General features: G+C 33.4%; 1 long non-coding RNA gene across 1 annotated transcript in view; it reads right to left on the reverse strand.

Moving 5' to 3' along the window:
• Window positions 1-10,578, reverse strand: part of LOC127731711 (uncharacterized) — a 28,685-nt gene extending 18,107 nt beyond the window's left edge. Inside the window, exons 1-2 of the long non-coding RNA XR_007995705.1 lie at window positions 10,393-10,578; window positions 9,533-9,615 (exon numbers count right to left, since the gene is read on the reverse strand). This is a non-coding gene — a long non-coding RNA (uncharacterized LOC127731711). The remainder of the gene's footprint in view (window positions 1-9,532; window positions 9,616-10,392) is intronic.
• Between the last annotated feature and the right edge of the window lie 5,464 nt (window positions 10,579-16,042).

Genomic DNA, 16,042 nt, shown 5'->3' on the forward strand with positions numbered 1-16,042 from the left:
TACTTGCCAGTAGCCCTTGGTTAAATCAATTTTACTTATATACTTTGCTCTGCTGACTTTATTCAATACTTCGTCCATTCTCGGCATTAAAATCGGGTTGAAAATTGTCTGTTTGTTTAAATCTCGATAATCGACACAAAAACGAAGTGTGTTGTCTTTTTTCTTGATAAGTACTATCGGAAATGCATATGGACTATCAGACGGCTCAACTATACCGGCATCTAACATACCATCAATCTCTTGTTTGACTTTATCTCTGAGTGCGTATGGTAACGGATATGAACGCTTGTATATCGGTTCATCTGTCTTTGTAACTACTCTATGTTCTATAATATTTGTTACTTAGGTACGTCACTAAAGATGTCATCGTATTCATTCAGTAGTTCTTTTAACTGTTGGTTTTCTTCGTCTGTTAACTCTGGTGATATTTTGACGTCATCTGCACTTTCTTTTCTTTTCAACACAGGAGTTATAGCTGTAGACATCTCATTATCATCTGTACTGTCATCTGTGCTAAGACCTGAAATTAAATTTAAGCACGCAGCAATATCTGTTGGAACACTATTATCAATATTATTATCTACCCTTTCATGCCACAACTTCAACATATTCACATGAAATACTTTGTCCTTTCCTCTGACCCTAATTTTATAGTCAACAAGACTAACTTTGTCAGTTACTACAAACGGTCCTTTCCAACTTGCTATCAGTTTTGATGTATGTGTAGGTAGTAATATTAGCACCTTCTGGCCAACTTCTAACTTTCTGTCTCTAGATGTTCGGTCATAGTACAATTTTTGTCTCTGTTTTGCTTTCTTTTCATTTTCATTTGCATACTCAGCCATTGTTCTCATCTTTTCTCTTGTTTCTAACAAATAACTCAATACAGAGTTTTGACATGTACTTGGCTCTTCCCATTCCTCTTTAAGTACTGCAAGAGGACCTCTTATGTGTCGGCCGTATAACAATTCAAATGGTGAAAAACCAGTGCTCTCATTTGGCACCTCTCTGTATGCAAATAATAAGTAGGGGATATATTCATCCCATGTTTGTGGCTTTAATCGTGCATATGCTTTCAGCATTTTCTTCAAAACGCCATTGAACTTTTCACAAAGTCCATTACACATTGCATGATAAGGACTAGTACGTAACTTACTTATTTGTAATAGTCTACATACCTCAACCATCAGTTCTGACATAAAGTTACTGCCTTTGTCTGTTAACAGCTCCTTTGGTATGCCAACCCTAGAAAATAAACTTATAAGAGCATTTGCAACTGTACCAGCTTCCTGGTCTTTCAAAGGAATCGCCTCTGGATATTTAGTGGCGTAATCAACGCAAACTAAAGCATAACGGTTCTTGCTATCAGTCATAGGTAAAGGGCCAATAAATTCAAGAGCAATGCGCTGGAATGGCTCATCAATAGGTGGTATGCTTATCAATGGAGCTCTTGGTACTCTACCTTTAGATGTACCTATCTGACAATCAGGACAAGACCTACAGTACTCTGCAATATCATTAAAAATACCTGGCCAGAAAAAGTGTTGCATGATTCTGTCTCTTGTCTTCTTGTTCCCCAGATGACCTGCTAATGGTATGTCGTGTCCCAATGAAAGAACAGTCTCTCTCAGCTGTCGTGGTAATACAATCTGATGGATAACTTCTCCGCTTGGCTTCGTATACACTCTATAAAGTAAATCTGAATAATACATAAAATACGATTCATGATTTTGATGGTCTTCACCTACATATGATCGTACCTTATTCAAGGCCTCATCTGTCTTCTGTAACTCTATTAGCTGCTTCCTGTCACAAATCTTAAATTCACTAGTAATCTCTGAAAAATCTATAGAATGAGATATAGGTGTATCGCAAATACGCTGAACTGCTGTCCTGTCTATCATCCTATCTTCTACATCTTGCTTCTTCCTTTGAGTTCTAGTCTCAATTGCATGACAAGGGACAGCATCATCTGAAACAAATATATCTTCACCTCGTGTCACATGTACTTCATCCATACTATGTGGTACTGATGTGTTCACATAGTTTCCAACTATAAGATCTGCGAACGGTGTATCTAAAATCAATGCAATAATATCCCCTGAAATATAAGGAGTAGACACATTAATATACACCTCTTGACACTGCTTCACCGTACCGTCTGCTAAGCAAATATCTCTAGTCTGACCTGTTAGGAAATCTGCATTAGTAAACCTGCTATGAACAAACACAGTAGAACAACCTGTATCTCTCAAAACAGAGACTTTGTCACTGTTAATCTCACCTTCAACTATATCAAGTCCATGTACCTGTACCTTGTTGCCATTGCATGAAACTCCAGGCAATTTAACAGTCACGCCACTAATATAATCAACCACTTTATGGTCCTGCTGAGCCTGTATGCACAAACCAAACTTACCTGTCTTAAACATTTCCCCTGTTGATCGGTTTGTCCTTGCAGGACAATTTGTTGCTATATGGCCTATGTTTTTACAAATAAAACAAGTCCTAGTCTCTGTGTTTGGTTTCTTTTGGGAATTCTTACCTTGATGTTTAGACTGCTCTGTATAATCTAAATGTTGTTTGGAACTTACCTGTTCACTCTTGTGAGCTTGTTGAAACGCCTCTGCTTTATCTACCAATTCGTCGACCGTTTTTGGTTTTTGTTCCTTGATCCAAAGTTTCAGCTCTTTACTACAACTTACCATCAACTGTTCTCTAGTAACTAAATCAACAAATTTATCAAAATCAGTGCCTATCGCTTCACGCTCTATCCAATGCCTAAGAAACCCTACCAGTCTTACTGCAAATTCCTTAAATGACTCATCAGAAAATTGACCAGCACTTCTGAACTTTTCTCTGTATGCGTCGGCAGTAAGCTCATATCTAGATAAGATAGCAGTTTTAATTTTATCATAATCTCTACTGTCCTCTTTTGACAATCTAGAAAATGCCTCTAAAGCTTTCCCACAAAGTAAAGGGACTAATCTGAGGGCCCACTCTGGCTTGGGTATTTTATGTAAACCCACAAACTTCTCAAATGACCTTAAAAAAACATCCGGGTCGTCACCTTCCTTAAACTTGGGAAGTTTTGACTTCATATTTGACTTGCCCTGGGGTTGCACTACCCCCTGTGTCCGCTCTTTGTCCCTAAGCTCTAACTCTTTTAATCGTACCTCTCTTTCCATCTCTACCTTTCTCATCTCTCTCTCTGCCGCTCGCTCTTCCCTCTCTGTAGCCTGCATGTTTCTTAACAGTTCCAAACATGTCTCCACCTTCTCTCCCTTCTCTAGTAAATCTGCAACCCAAGCGGGTAATCCACTTGTCATGCTGCACAATACAAATAATAATAAATCAAAGTAAATGTAAATGATAACAAAAATAATAATCACAAAATTCAAATAAAATGTTCAACAAAAATGTTCCCTCTTGTATGTTTGACAATGTTCCTAATATGACAATTGGCACAGTGACAATCCCACTGCTGCCACCATTGTAAAGAATTAAGTTCTTTGGATTGTCAAGTGGCCAATGTTATACAAAACTAAATTTAAATATAAATTTAATAAACAAAACAAAAGTAAAGTAAATTCAACATAAATGAAATAATGAAGTGAATACATGCAAATGTAACTAAATAAACACACACAAAACAGAACTAAATATAATGTTGTGAAATAAACAAAATGAAATTAAACAATTACAGTCCGCACACCTCCATCCACTCTGCACACTTCCCGGTAAAGGTTGAACGTTGCACGTACTGTAGAATAACTTTGGGTTGTTCCCCTTGAATTTCTTTTAATATAAAACGGACAGAAAATAACTGTTTTCACACATTTTTGGTTGATTCTAAATTGATGAAAAGAACACTAGACTTTATACTTTTACGGCAATGATAACTTCAATGAGCAATGACGACTTGAAACTGCATAATACTGCACGGACTGCTCGATTCGTTTAACATATATTTAAACGGACTTCTTTGTATATTTATAACGGATATTTTCACCGACTCCAGGCGTTGTAATTGATATCAGCAAACATCGAGTTGTAACCATATTACTAGTAACACCCTTTGTATCTCCGACACCATATATCACCGACCAGTCGTCGGTATTTACTACGTGCTGTACGCACACCAAAACCGGGCCTAAAAACCCCTGCAAAATAAATATTGAACCCAAACATTACTTACTTTATCTATACATTTGCATGATACAGCAATTTTCCGACATTTTGGACCGCGAGTAAGAAATATCATCTCGACGGCAAAATAGACCTCAATGAACGATATAAATAAGTAAAAATGTCTTACCTGAGTGTTGTAATAATAAGCCTTGGGATATCCATGTCCTAAACTGACAATTATAATACCCAACTGCTACTTTTACCAACTCTAGACTCCGCACAAGCGTGTGCTTTATTCAATGGCCATGTGTCGACTGATTTCAAACTCAGCTGTGAAATTTCAATAGGTGCCTAATCACGTGATACACATGAAAGGTCTGCTTGACTATATAGTCCGGTGTTAACGAAAATAAGCCCTAACATAAAATATAGTCCTAAGTGAAATAGATATATATAAATAAATAAATGGAGTTTGTCAACAACTGATTTTATTAGAGCTTGCTGCAAACTTTGTGTACCAGGTGCTGATGAAAAGTCTGGTTACGGTTCATTGTTTCGAACATTTTTGAGTGATAATAACATTGATCTTAAGTTGACCACTTTTCACGGTCATCGTATTAATTTGCTTTTTGCTATGGGTGCATCTGTGTTTTTTCACAAAGATAATATTTATGAATTTATTGATTTGTATTTTGAAAAAGAGAATAGAAATAATTTATTAAAAGCTGTTGCTAATGATGTTAAAAATCCAATGTATTTGGCTGGTTGTCGAGCTTTTGGAATAGTTGACAAGTTATTTACTGGTCCTTTGTGGCGTATTATAGAAAATGCAGATCATATCTTAGATTTAAATCAGGTGTGGGAACAATTTAAAGGTTTTTTAGAGATTTATTCTCAAGATGCTACTGATTTAGTCCAAGGAAACATATTGTATAAAAACTATACTAATATTGATGAAATTTTTGGTTGTTTATTTGCTGTTGAAGACGAAGAACTCAACATTCTTACTACTGAAGCTCTTCAAATTATTTTATTAAACTTTCAGTTAATTCTAGAGAGACAGTTAAGTGACTGTCTTCCTGGAGGAATATTAAATGAAAAAACTGATGGGATTGATATAAATTTAAGAGAACAAAGCAAATCAGTTCCTACTACCAATATTATTTCGGAAAGAGATTTTGAAAACTTAGACAGGCTTCAAAGGGAAAAACCAAATGCCAATTTAATTGCACTGGAAGGTATTATTTTGTTTGCTAACAACAAAACAGTTAAGAGGTTGAATAATTTAGAAAGTGAAAAAAAATCTGAATATTTTAAAATAGCAAGACAACGTACACCAGAGATCATTAAACAGTTTAAAGAAAGAAAGATTGAAATAAAAAATCAACATTCATTATTACTTAAGAAAAGAGAGGCAGATAAATTAAAAAAACAATTGCAAAATCAGCAAGAAATTGAAAAAATTTCAAAAGACATTCAGAACATAGGTGGTCTTTGGTAAAATATTGAAGACATTAATAAATTTTTAGTTAACTTAACTCAAAATGAAAAGATTGAAGCGGTAAAAACTCAACTTAAGTTTAGGAAAAAAGTTTTACACATGAATGTTGAACATAAAACACTTTTACAATTTTCTTCTAATAATATTTCATTTTCTTTAGCAGAGCTTATTTCTAATTTGAAAGTTCTTATACATTTGAATATTAATGTGAACAATGCACAATCTGGAACCAAAGATGCATGTATTATATTTTGTATCAAATCAAAAGAAGAAAGGGAGCAAATTATGGAAAAACAAAAAGAACTCATTTGTATAAAGCTCAATCTGTGAGCCAGTACAGAAAAAACCAAGAAAATCAAACAGTAATAAAGCTAATTATCAGAGTCAAAATCATGATAATGTAGAAGAAACTGATTTTGTTGTTAGCAAACCTTCAGAAACATATACTCCAAAATCCATAGCTTTGAAAGCTGGACAGTATGTTGCTGTAGCATATATTGATACCTGGTATCCAGGTCAAATTTTATCTGTTAAAAATGATTTACTGGTTCAGGTAAAAGTTTTGTGTCCATCCCAAAATATGGGCAATTTGTTTAAATGGCCACAAAAAGATGACATTAGTGTTGTGGAAAATATTTCTATTTTCTGTTCAGATTTCGAAGTTAACGCAAAAGATTCAGGTGGAAGAACTTGGGTTTTAACAAATTATGATACTATTTGTTCTGAATATAAGAAATATTACAATACCTATTTTGTCTAGGGTTTATGAAATCATGTGTTTACATGCTATTTCATATATTTATGTAAACAGATATCACAAATTTCTGTGTAGTAGTCATATATATTTCATACTATTGCTGCTAATATTACTATGATTTAATATAAACTTTATCTTAATAAATAAGTATAGCATATTAATAACTTTGGTTTTTTTTTCTTGTGATGTTTTAGTCTGGATCCCATAGATGTAAGCTTGACCAGCAATTGCATTACACATTTGGAAAAATGTCATGGAATGGTAACCTATCAATAGAACCTTGAGGAATCTCGGACTCAGTAGTGGTACAACTTCAAATGATTCAGTGATGCACTGATGGTACAACTTCAACAGAATTATCCAATTGATGTGTTATTGATGAAGAAAATGATGATGCAGGCATACAACAGTGCTAGTAGTGAACTTATTAGAGCTGTTTAAAAAAATAAAATACATTATATGCTGGAATTTTTTTTCATGAAATCATCAAATATCACATTTATCAGGCATAATTTGTTTCAGTCGATGAATCAATAACATAATGACATTTTATTATTTGGCTCCAGTAACATCCAGTGGCAAATATTTCAAGCATATTCAGGATGAAATATACAACATGTAAATGCATAATTTGATATGCCATGTGCATGTTTTTTACAAATGAACTCAGTCTCAGGATGGGTAGTCAATTCCTGCTGCCAGTTTGATAACTTGTGTTAAGATATTTAGTTGAATACCAATATTACAAAACTCAGCTGAAAAATGAGAGAATAATGAAGATAAAACATAGATCGTGATGTAAAAACTTTGGATTACCTTCAAATGGGAGCCATTTTGGATCAAAATGGCCACCATTCAGAGTTCAACTGTCATAATTCATTCAAAACCTGATACCTTGTATTAAAACAAACAATTTGATACCAACATTGCAAAAATCAGTTGAGAAATGACTGAGTATTGATGAAAAATGTTTAATCGAAACAGAAAAACTCCGAAATGGGAGCCATTTTGAATCAAAATGGCTACCATTTTGAGTTGTATTGTCACAATTCATTCCAAAATTGGTACCTTGTGTTAAGACAAACAATTTGATACCAGCATTACAAAAATCGGTCAAGAAATATGAGAGTAGGACTAAAAATTGTATAAATTTCATTCAAAAGTTATGAAATTGGCGGCCATTTTGATTAAAATGGTCGCCTTTTTCGCTCTTTAAGGTACAAAGAAATAACCATCACATGCATTGATAACTGTTTTAATCTCATGAAAAATTTCATGAACACATCTTTAGTAGTTTATGAGATATTTTCATTTTAGTGCTACCATTGGACACTACAATACTTATTGTTGTAATATTGACTTCGGTGCCATTCATCATTTTAATGTCAAAGAGGCTGGGAGTGCAAACTGAGCCTTATTTTTTTTTATGTCCTTCAACCTACTTGTCCAATTTCTCATAATTGTACCATTTGTGATGAGTTGCAGGGTGAAATCAATCTATAATGTTATATGCATACCATCGTTTTTGATAATTGATAGAGCTATATGGTTATTGTGTCCCATTATGCAAGGCAGAAAACAGCACTTTATGGAAATTTGTATGGCTGTTAAATTTTTTGAGAGCATATCATGGACAACTCTGAACTGTATTATAATAGAATGTGGTATACACTGTCAGAAAACAAGCAGTATGTGGTTGATATATGTCAATGTGGATCAATATTAACCTTCTAAAAGGGACTTCAATGTCTATAAAATGGCGGCCATCTTGGATAAAAAAAGGGGGGATGAATTGGAAACTTTGAACACTCGTAACTTTTAAACCATATATCCGATTAAGACAAGTAATAGCTCAAAATGTTTGTCTTAAGGAGCTTTATCAAATAACATACATAAATGACAATATATTCCCTGTAAATAAATAGGCCTGGCCTCTCTACCTGTAACTACGAAAGTTTAAATCTTATTTTCACCAAAAGGTATGCAGATAGTTTGACCATCATAAGAAACAACTATGTTAAGTTTCATTAAATTTGGATAAGTGGTTCTCAAGTTACAGTGCGACATGTGGACGCCAGAGAGACAGACAGACAGACAGACAGACAGACGGCCGGACATTTGTATACCATAATATGTCCCGTAAAAATTTTGACAGGCGTATAAAAATGACTATAAAAAATCAAAGTATTTAATCATTTTAATGTTCTAATGATCTAATCCATCATATAAAATCCATATGACCCTTGAATGAAGGGATGAACAAAAGCGGTTATATACATGTATAATTGGATCTCTGAATATGTCATGATTTATAATGCCAATCTTTGGGCATCAACTAACCATCAAGTTATTTTAATAATCATGATACTTTTTGAAATTTTAAGTCATTCAAAAATGTTTAAATTATACCAAAAGTTGAACTAGTTTTTGATATAAGGTTATATCTGAGAAATGGACTAAACGAGACAAGGTTTGGTGGTAAATACATGTACCTTGTTATTGGCTTTGAACTAGCTGTTAGCAATTGGGAGTACTCTCAGATCTATACTTAGTCTTTTTAGTTTTTTGGGATGTATAAATCTGCTTTAAAAGCCCTTTTCACACCAATATCCCAGCTAAGGTGGTTGGTTTAGCACCACAAACTACTAGTCTAGCCCCACCCACAACCTTTTGAATGTGTCTGTCCCATGTCAGAAGCCTGTTAGCGTAATTCAGTGGTTCAGTTTGTCGTTTGTTGCTGTTTATAATATTTTGTTTTTTTGGTTCTTTGTTTTTTATATATTACATTGTATAAATTAGTCTGTTAGTTTTCTGGTTTGAATTGATTTACAAATTTGTGATTCTCATATAGGGTCTTTAAAACCTGACTATGCGGTATTGGCTTTGCTCATTGTTGAAGGATGTACAGTGACCTATTGTTGTTAACTTCAATGTCATTTGATTTCTGGTGGAGAGTTGTCTTTTCTCATTGGTGTAAACAATATTTTGTTTTGAAAATAATTACGTAATTTAAACATTACTATCATTACAATATGACAGATTTATTAGGATTGAAAAACAAGTGAATTTACACTTTTAAAAATTCCTCTATTTTCTCATTGGCAATCACCACATTTTCTTATTTTTATATTTACATTACATACATGTAAAGCAGACCTTTCATCTTCTCGAGGAGTCCACTTCCTATGTACAACCAGGGGGCCCAAACAGCATGATTTTGAGTCAGCTAAAAAAAAAATCAAATAGATTATGATACAATAAATAAATACATAAATTACATAATAATAAATAATGAATCTACAATCATATTTTAAGAAGTGAAACATCATTTTAAATCAATAAATATCATATATCAAATTTCGATTTTTTTGTATCAGTGTATTCTAATTTTTGGGTAGATAAGTAAATACGGGCGAGTTGGCAGACCTTTATTTTTTTTATATCCTATATTTATTTGGATTTTACCCAAGTTAGGCGAGTTGCCATTGTTGGCTTGAGTAGATTTTAAGGATTTAACCCTTTTCATAGGTGGGGCAATTTTTTTAAAAGCGGGGCAAGTTGGTAAGGAAGCCACCACTTGATTTTTATGGGGAGGGGGCTAGGATAAGAATGTTATCCTGCATTTTTTTTTTAATTGAAATCTCTGTCCTGCCAGTTAATTTTTCACTATTTCCGTTCCTGGTAATTCTTTACATAAATCCTAGCTTTTTTTAACTTATAAGTTGACAGAACTCTAGTTCCGCATATTTTTCAAATAACACACCCCACCCCCCAATAAGCTCACATGGTAGCTCCCTTAACAAGAGTGGGATATTTTTATAAAGGGAGGCGTGTTGTTAAAAAAGTAGAGCGTTTTGCCATTGGTCGAGTTGACTTGCGTCCGTTCTTGACAATCTTTGACTGATTTACGGGTTTGCATGCGATGACATTTATAAAGTCAAATGTTTTTTCGTGAAAAGTATAGCACTAGCATCTTCTTAAATATGTGCATGATAATATTTACCTTTCGTTGCGCTTTCCAAGTACAACATAGTGGGTACGTAATCCGTTAAGAGAAACACAACTTTCTTTCGTTCCCCGGTTTCTTCCAGTTAATCGACAAGCAATCCATTTCAATTTATCTGTTCATAATAACTTTTTGACCCATCGGTTTTGAAAAACCAGAGTTCTTTGTATTATCTATCTGACTATAATAAAAAGCTTTCCATTCTTCAAACTCAAGGATTTGTACAACAGTGACACTATACAAATCCTTGTTAAACTGTAAAACATGAATTCAGCAGCAGACGAGCGTCCATGGATTTTTCGTCATAGTATAAAAAACGGCAACGGAGAAAATATTTCCGGGTTTTCGTATTCGACGTGCCAAGCTTTCGTACATTTACGATCATATACGTATATGAAAGTTAGTCCGGAACCCGGTCTGGAATCAAGAATGGGGATTTAAGTATAGAAAATAATTACAAAAAAGTTCAGAAGTGAGTATTATATGCCTCTGTTATAATCAAGGATTTGTATACTCTACAAATCCTTGATATTAGACTATGAAAAATCAGAGACATACATGTACATGTCTCTGGAAGAAGTGAGAATACAGAAAAAACTGAATAAAGAATATTTAATTATTTATTTATTATTTAATCTATAACTTATTCACTTATTTTACATTTTGTTCTATTCAGAATTAAATACAAGACTGTTTGTTGAGGGGGTGGTGCCGCGGAATTATGGAAAATTGACAAACGAGGATTACTTTTATCAAGGATTTGTATATTATTACTATATACAAATCCTAGCTCTAATCAGAGAAGAATTAAAGGTTAAACAGTAACTCAATAATAAATAAAATATAAACATAGGAATGCTCTTGGTTACAGAATTGGCTTAAGGAGTCTATCAGTCTTGGAGACTTAAGGGGGGTGGGGGTCACTTATGTATTCATTTATAATAAGTGCATTCGAAATTTTACTAATCGGACAGACCTTCTGTTAAGAATCCGTGTCAAGTTCTTTTGTAATCATAATTATTAGGAATCATCTTATAATAGATATAAGAAGATGTGGTATGAGTGCCAATGAGACAACTCTCCATCCAAGTCAAAATTTATAAAAGTAAACCATTATAGGTCACAGTACGGTCTTCAACACGGAGCCTTGGCTCACACCGAACAGTAAGCTATAAAGGGCCCCAAAAAATTACTAGTGTAAAACCATTCAAACGGGAAAACCAACGGTCTAATCTATATAAAAAACGAGAAACGAGAAACACTTATGAACCACATCAACAAACGACAACTACTGAACATCAGATTCCTGACTTAGGACAGGTGCAAACAAATGCAGCGGGTTTAAACGTTTTAATGGTACCAAACCTTCACCCTTTTTCTGAAACAATAGTGTAACATCACTACAAAGAAAGACACACTATAAATATCAACTGAAATAGCTTAACTCAATCAAAGGACATATTAACGCGATTGAACATACACTGAACAAATAAATTTGACCTATGACACAATGTAAATACAAAATAAATAAACTAAGGGAAGAATAATAAAAGTAACATGTTATATCGGTAAGAAATGTTAAACAATTAAAGAAAAACAATATGCTCGAACAAAAATACCATCCATTTGCAATAACTTTAAACAAAGGTAAATGAAAATAATTTTGTTGTTAGGTATACCTGTACAGTACCAATAGAGAAAGGAAATATTTTTACAAAATAAATAATTTTGAATACAAAATAAATAAACTAAGGGAAGAATAATAAAAGTAACATGTTATATCGGTAAGAAATGTTAAACAATTAAAGAAAAACAATATGCTCGAACAAAAATACCAACCATTTGCAATAACTTTAAACACAGGTAAATGAAAATAATTTTGTTGTTAGGTATACGTGTACAGTACCAATACAGAAAGGAAATATTATTACAAAATAAATAATGTTGATGTTCATAGTACGAAGTGAAAATTTATAGATATACCAAACACTTATCAAAGCTGGTATATAGACCAGATATAACCCTGAATAACATTAAATAACAAAAAAGTATAAGTGATCGATCCTTGAAATGGCTAAATTTTGGACTTGATCTATTGGTCCAAGGTTAAACAATATATTTTGTTTTATAATTTTCAACTAATGAACATTGCTTGCAAATACTTTAATCACTATCTCCTATATTCAACGAAAAGCTCACCAGATCTTAGGGACGAGTCGACATCAAAAGTTCAATGTAGGATAATACACTGACCCCCCCCCCCCCCCCCCCCCCCCCCCCCCCTTTTTCACTTAATTTGGGAAACATTGATTTGATACATATGTAAAATTGATGTTGGATAAACAAAACTTGCAGCAAGTTTTACCCACCCACCCCACCCCCAAACTATTTTATTTAATTTTTTTTTATCCTACATCGATCTTATGATGTCGTCAGTCCCTTATGTTATCATGCTGGTCAAAATGTCGAATCAAATCAAAATTTTACTTACTAAATTTGCAATTATACTAAGACGCAGGTTGCCACATGTTGAGCAGCCCCGGGAAGTTCCGAACTGTTCACTACTATCACTACTTGAGTTCATTCATGTATTTTGGATGTTCATGTTGCACACAGAGGCGAATTTAGTGCACCCTGCCCCTCCCCTTTTTGTGGGAAAAATTTGATTGATTGTATAGGGATTATCACTTAAGCATGCAGAGGTGGATTTAGAGGGGGGCCAGGGGGGAATTTGGTTGATTATATAGGAAATCACTGAAGCATGACCAGAGCGGGACCCTCAGTTAGGCAGTCAGTGGGCCCCACTTATGAAAATATCTGTATCCGCCACTGGCATGACTAGTGAGGCCTGCTTTTTAACAGTCAGTGCCCCCACCCCTTTATGAAAATTTCTGGATCAGTCAGTTTATGTGTAATGGTAAGTTATTGTTGTTTTCATATGATCTTTTATTCTCTGGTTTTTCTCGTTTAATTAGATTTTTGGTTATAAATTAATTCATAATTGATATCCTCTTTCAATTTCATCATTAACAATAGACCTACACCAAAAGGCCCTGTACTGTAATTTTCTATCTTGCCCAAAAAATACTTTAAATAGTTCTGTTTTCACAAATGCTTACTTGAAACACCACTTAATAAAATAGAAGCAGGTAATTTGCTTTTATTCCACACCAAAGGAGAATAAATGTATGATAAAGTTATAATGTTACCGGCATTATTCTACATATATATTGCGACTATTATAACACTATGTTATAGTCTGAGGTTATAGAAGTCTCAGATGCATTGTATAAGGGCTTTAATATAAGGGCGGGTATAAGGGACGAAGTAACACCATGTGACTATTGCATTGGTTGTCGTGATTTAAACACGATAAGAGTGTTTCCTTCCCCCTAAATCTTATGATCCTCATTGGACAGGATAGAAACTACTTCAGACATCAAACAATTTGAAACTTTTCAAGTACTTTCTATATGCTCATGTGCAATTTCTTGTTAGCATAGTTTTGTACTTGGACAGATAATCAGAATGATCAACAATCAAGTATTGACAACAGTCAGGTCTATTTCCATTGGTCTCAGTTGAAGAAATCAGGTATGCGGTAATTTTAATTCAGCCTTGTACAAAATATATATACATCCAGTCATTTTTACTCAAGGGTTACAAATAAGGTTAAATGTTAGATTTTTATATTCTTTTAACTGCATTCATGGCAATTAATTAGCCATCCATCATTAGTTGATTGTGGGAAAGACACCAAGCACTCTTTGTATTCAACTTAATATTGTAAGGACAAGCTTTTAAAAATAAAATCTTCAATTCAATTACATTTATTTCTTAATTAGGCCAATGAAATAGTATGTGTGATTCCTATTACATCTTTGAAAAAATAGGATAGGTAGGGGATTTTTCTTATTTTACAATTTTTTATTCATTGAGTCTATGGACTGATGGAAGAGAAATTCTGATTTTAACAGTGCTTATTGATAAATCAAAAAAACTTTAGGGTAGGCTATTTCTAAGCTTAAAATATAGGGTAGTTGCGGAAATAAGAAACACACATATTTTTTTATTTGACCTTACATACAGGAAAAAGATATTTTTTTTAATTAACATTGTTTTAATTTTATATAATTTCACTCACAAGTTGACTCCTTTTCTAGATTTTTTTTGGAAGATATGTTTTAAAATGGTTGATGGAAAAGTACAACCATATCTTAAATTAAATAAATGGATGTTCATGATGAACATCAAGAAGCAATTAAACAATTCAGCGTTTAGAAACTCACTATCTATTTATTATATGAAAGAATGAGAAAACTGTTGAATCATCGTGACTGTTGTTAAGAAGCTTTCCATCTAATTTTTTTAATTACTACCTGGGAACAGTCATGACAGTATATCAATATATATGTTCCTGTTACTATACACTTTTCATTACATTGCTATATTTAACCCTTTCCTCTATAATGATGCCTCTGTGTTGTAGTGCATCAATTGAAACGTTTTCATGTACAGTTAACATTGCATAAAGTACAAGTTTTTCTGCATTTCATTGAAAAATCCTATGCAAATGAAGTATATAAAAAAAAAGCTCTGGAGAAAAGGATTATAAATCAGTCATGGACATTGTCAGTTAATTATTTTAATATTTCATACTTTTAATTAAATCATGTGGTCTTTTCGGAAAAAAATCACTTCATATGTACTCATATTATGCAAATATTAAAAGTTATAGGCTTGAAGCAGAGATTCACTATACACATGTATGTCTGGCATGCAGAATGTTGAAAGCAAGTTAAGAATTTTACTTTATCACTTTATGCATGTATTCGCCGTCGTGCATATATCATGCATGGTACTTTTACATCTTTGAATAAGATATAGCCGTAATACGGATGTTGCAGAAACGTCCGTAATACGTATGTTTAAGAAACGTCCGTGAAACGGAAAATCCGTTTTACATCAGTTTTCACACGTACGTTTTACGGATGTTTTTTACAGACGTTTTACGGACGTAACCGTATCATCCGTAATACATCCGTATTACGGATGTTTTACGGACGTTTATTACCACATCCGTGAAACGTCCGTAGCTATTTTACCAGTGTATCCGGATCACATATGATCAGCCTTAGTAGGGTTTGTATTTGTAAGTCCTTGTTTTCTATGTTACTTTTGTTAACCGTTGTTTGTTTGTCTTTTTCTTTTTATCCATGGCGTTGTCAGCTTATATTCATCTTGTGAGTTTGAATGTCTCTTTGATATATTTTGCTCCTTTTTTGCAACAATTGAATTTGCAGTCAGATTTTGTAAACAACCAATTAACTACATTGGAAAACATGTATTTGCTAAGATTGTGTGGAAGTGTAGTATTAAGAGGGGAAAAGTCAAAACTGTCAACCGAACCCAAAAACATCATCACAAAAACATAATTTTTCAAAAATCCAAAAAGTAGTTAACTTAACTAAAACAAAAATCTTATCTTTTGACTGCACGACGTAAAAGTGTGAAAACAATATTATAATCGATGAATACGTACGTTTACGGCTCTCCATGTTATCTCCGGAGGAGGAATGCCTTCTGCAAAACAGGTAATGTCAACTAAAGGTGTACCTTCTTGAATGGTTTTATTTGTTGGTATGAT

The sequence above is a fragment of the Mytilus californianus genome, unplaced genomic scaffold, assembly GCF_021869535.1.
Source record: "Mytilus californianus isolate M0D057914Y unplaced genomic scaffold, xbMytCali1.0.p SCAF_20, whole genome shotgun sequence".
Classification (NCBI taxonomy): Eukaryota; Metazoa; Mollusca; class Bivalvia; order Mytilida; family Mytilidae; genus Mytilus; species Mytilus californianus.